Source organism: Aegilops tauschii, chromosome 2 (assembly GCF_002575655.3).
Source record: "Aegilops tauschii subsp. strangulata cultivar AL8/78 chromosome 2, Aet v6.0, whole genome shotgun sequence".
NCBI classification, from domain to species: domain Eukaryota; kingdom Viridiplantae; phylum Streptophyta; class Magnoliopsida; order Poales; family Poaceae; genus Aegilops; species Aegilops tauschii.
The window spans coordinates 303113870-303118703 of record NC_053036.3 but is presented as its reverse complement, the minus strand read 5'-3'; the positions used below and the strand labels follow the sequence as shown (position 1 = coordinate 303118703).

Sequence of the window (4834 nt, the reverse complement as noted above, 5' to 3'; positions counted from 1 at the left end):
CGTTACCAGTAATGCCCTGCCTTAATGTACCTTAAACCCTGTGTAATTGAGGGCCGGAGGGGTCTGGCGAACTCTATATAAGCCACCCCCCTCCTCAGTGACAAGGGTTTGCACCCCCTGTAACACACACGCATATAATCCAGTCGACCGCCTCCGTGCACCGAGACGTAGGGTTGTTACTTCCTCCGAGAAGGGCCTGAACTCGTAAAACTCGTGTGTACAACTTCGCCATAGCTAGGATCTTGCCTCTACATACCTACCCCACATTCTACTGTCAGACCTAGAACCACGACAACATGCACACCGAAGCCTAACTCAGTCAAGTCGGGGACAGGCGGCAATCCCTTGTTCGATAAAGAATGCCCCAAGCAGACATTTAGAGTGTGGGCAAGCATCAACAAAAAAATACAACATGGATAACAAATATAATAGCGGTGGCGGGCGTCATCCTTGCCTTGGCTAGTTAAAACTAAAAGCAGTAGAGCAAATATGTGTAGTACGCAGACAAACACGGGTGCTGCTGTTGGGTTGCAACATGAAAGAGTCAAATTTATTACTGCTAAAAAATACTTAATAGCCACAACGAATTACTATTATCAAAGGAATGGCAATAAATCTAAGGGTTTATTTTTGGCAAAATATCCATGGTTGAGAAATGCAAAAAACACCGATCTACTGTAGTTGCTTAACCATCACCACACTAACGTACATGTGTTCAAGAGAGCCATTCGATCAGAAGAATTGAAGACACATAAACGAAAGAGAAATGTTTCATTCTATTCAGAAGTATAGTCCAAGCTATATCTGACTTCTGATGAAATGCATAGGTCCAGCCGACTACACGGCAGCAACTACTTCAGACATCGGCTGGAGAAATGCTCATTATTTTCATTCTTCAATGGCATAAAAAGAAATGACTACACAACACCAACAACAGTAGACTCTCACCCAACTAATATACTAGAACTACATCAACCAAGCATCAGTTTTAAAAAAGCTCGGTTTAAGATACTTCAACGACGTAAACTCTCAGTAGCATCTCCGTGTAACATCATATGCTCAGCTGACAAATGATTCACATCCAACTCCTCTAAATTATATCACACCACAACACAGAGTTGCATCTCTAGATGAGAAACAAAAACACGTTGATGGCATGCTAGGCATCAGTTTTTAATAGCTCAATTTTAGATCATCAAAGACTGGAAAGGCCACAGTGGTCTAAATGTTTCACATCCTCTTCTCACACTGGTGCGCGTCGGTGCTAAACAAACGGTTTTTAACCCCTTTCCGTGACGAAATTTGGAACCTTCGCCAAGTGAGTGTGGGCGATAGGGGGGTCCTTCCCACACGACCCAGAAACCATCAGGGATAGGGCCCCTACAGTACTCCTATTCGTTTCTGCTCGCATTGCCATCGCAGTCTGTATTCTGTGGTGCTACGTTTAAGATGCGTGGCCCATCACAAACGGTTCACTATGATAGAACGTGTATGATGCGCGGCCCATCACAAACGGTTCACTATGATAGAACGTGTATGATGCGCGGCCCATCACAAACGGTTCACTGTTAATAAGATTAGCTAATCGCCGTTCGAGTGTTGGACAGGATTACGAAACGTCGGACCGTCGTAACATCGTCGTACACGACAACTATCGCACATGCTATTCTGTGGTGCAACATTTATGATGCATACTTCATCAGAAATAGTTCAGGGTTGCGAATCATGTACGATAAGGCAACTAACACAAACGTTTAGTTTGCCCGCACCGTTTGAGATATTGTTTGACATCGCACACGCTTTGCAAACGGCAACTGTGTGCATGCTTGCACACGTTTCCTCTCTGTGAACCGTCTCGGATTATGGTGCATATCGCAAACGCTCGTGTTTTACCAACCGTGTGTGCCGTAACAACCTGGAGAGCGTAATTTCACCGTAATTTAATTGCTGCTTTTCAAATTGTATCGGATTTGGATTTGAATTTAAATTTGAATGTATGCTACAGCTTTATTCATATCCATCAAGTTCAAACAACCAATGCATTATTCGATTCATAGGTACATATGTTCAAGAATTACATAAGACAAACCAAATAAAGAATGATGAACCACAGTTGTATACTTGTACTAAGACGGTAAAGAAAGAGGCGAAATATATTCTGGTTGCTGAAGAACGTGAAGCGGAATGCCCATATTGTGCCCTCCTCCATGCAGAAGGCATGCACGACTCTAGTCCAACCCATTGTGATGGCCGACCGCCCATCCTTCACGGTCTTCGTGAAAACACCTAGATAATCATCATGTTCTAGTAGAAATACTTTAACCATTGCATGCCCACCAATCATGTAGTTTGAGAGGTAATCTTGAGTAAACTGCTTTGGCAACCACTGCAAAGGAAAAAGATTCAGACATTGTCATCTAACACAACTCATTATGGGCAGTAAGAAGAAGGCTGCAGAGTTCTTACTTACCATCCTGCAGTTCGTTGTTGTCTTGGATAAAGTGTAAACAAATAGTTTAATTGCCATCTTTGGACCCATTTTACTGACAATCTTTATCAGCTTCCTCACTTGATGCAGGTTCATTGATATCTCATTGCCCCATATGCAGAAAGGGTCGAAGCGCGGATCTTTACCAATGACATATGTACCTAAAAGCACCAAGTTAATATTAGAAGCTAAACAGCAATTGCACAATGATGTAGTACAACACTCTTTTATAATATGTCTATACACATCCGTATGTGGTACTCCATTTGAAATCTCTAAAAAGACAAATATTTAGGAACAGATGGAGTATCTTATAACATCCAATATACTCACATACTAGATGATTTAACATCTTATATTATGGGCAGGAAGGAGTTTAGTGCATTCTTACAAATTATCGGCTGATTAACTGCTGCTGTATCCATGGGTTACAGTTAGTTTGAGCTAGTTCGGGCTCAAATAGCCCTAAAGTATATCTAAACATCTGGCCTAGTTTGAGCTAGTTGCATCTATAACCCACCCCCAAAAATATCCAACCCAAGAGGTGCTAATTGGAGCTAGTTCTCCTAGTGCATTTACTGTCAATCTAACCCTGCCATCCAAACAACTCTTTGGATGGAGTTAGTTCAGGGTTAGTCATGAGCTAGAAACTAACTCTAACCTATAGCTAAGTTGACTATCCAAACAGGGTTGTGTTGTTGTTGTTGCTGATGCTGCTCTTCTACGTATATCTAGACATCATTAGAACATTAATGTAACACTCTTCCTTGTTGCTATGTAGCCTAGGATTGCATATTAAGACATTAAGGACAGTGCATGTTGCTATGTAGCCTCAGATATATTACATATGGCCCTAGTTAACCTAACGATAAATGGGTTGCCGATATATTCAATTTAAAGTCTGATTCACCGATTAGTCCCTTATCAGCCGCCGGCCTATATGGTACCAGCTACCGATATCCTGAACAGTGAGCAGATATCAGCCATGGGATGAAACTAACCTCGATGGAAAACAGCATTCGTTCCCAAAATTGTCCTGTGTAGGCACATCGAGACGCATGTTAAGCACAACAGGCTAAACATCAACGAAAATTATCCATGGCAGACAAAATAATCTACAAAAGATAGCTTTAGTGTGTAGGTTTAAGCACGCTAGTAAAGCAAAACAAGTGGAAAGGTGTGCTAACTGCAACAGGCTTAACATTTAACAACAAGCAAACATAGTCATTCAAACTGGTATTGTGCCGGTCTAAGTACACTGGTTATTGTTAAATAAAAATGGAAAGGCGTGTTAACTACAAGATGCAGCAACCAAATGTAGTCATTCATAGTGGTATTGTTGAAACTGGTACTGATGAAATTGAAATGCATAGTTCATACTTGCACATATAGAACATCACGTTGTGAATAACTGGAATAAACAAGGCATGCTACGAACAACCAAAGATAGCATTTGAAACTGGACATATGCTAACTACAAACAACCGAACAATCAAAAAACTTTAAAAGAGGCATATGCTAGCTATAACAGGCTTAACAACAAGCAAATATATGCATTCCTATCGGTATGTTTAAAACTGGGTTGATGAAATGTACTGCACAGTAAATAATTGCACATATAGAGGATCACATTGTGAACAACTAAAATAAACAAGGCATACTACAAACAACCAGATATAGCAATTAAAACTGGACATATTCTCACTACACTACAAAAGGGACTCGTGAAGAGGCACGGCAAAACAAATCGTGGGTTTCCCCCTGTGAAGAGGCACGGCAAAACAAATGATGGGTTTCCTCACTTCTCACAGATGGGCTCGTTCCCGTGGGAAGAGCACGGACCCTGGATGTGCTCCATGTTGTCGCAGATGGGCTCCTTCCCCTTGGTAGAGCACGGCTGTAGGGTGCCCTCCCTGATGTCGCAGACGGGCGCTTTCCCCATGGAAGAGCATATGGGCTCTTTCCCCTTGGAAGAGCAGATGGGCTCTTTCCCCTTGGAAGAGCCGGGGAGGGTGCCCTCCTCGTGGTCGCCATCGATGAGGTCTGACTTGGAAGCTGTGGATCCCAAGCTAGCGTCGCAGAACATGTCCTTCAGAAATGACAAGAGGGGCTCAATGGCAATGTAGAATGGCAAATTGTTGACAGCGAGCCAGAGGAGATCAGCGGCGGGGCCATGGATAAGATCGACGGCGGTTGAACCCGAGGGATTGGGGGTGGGCCTCTTAACCTGTGACATAGCCCGCCTCAGGCCGTTGTTGTCGATGACCTCGATGTCGTAGCCGGCGGCCAAGACATGCCCGCATACTCTAGCCCGCTGCTTGAGTGCCTGCCGCCAGTAATGGTCGT

At 43.1% G+C, this 4834-nt stretch overlaps 1 pseudogene; it reads right to left on the bottom strand.

Annotated features, from left to right (window-relative positions):
* Positions 1–976: 976 nt before the first annotated feature.
* LOC120975056 (small nucleolar RNA SNORD36) lies at positions 977–1061 on the bottom strand (annotated as a pseudogene).
* Between the last annotated feature and the right edge of the window lie 3773 nt (positions 1062–4834).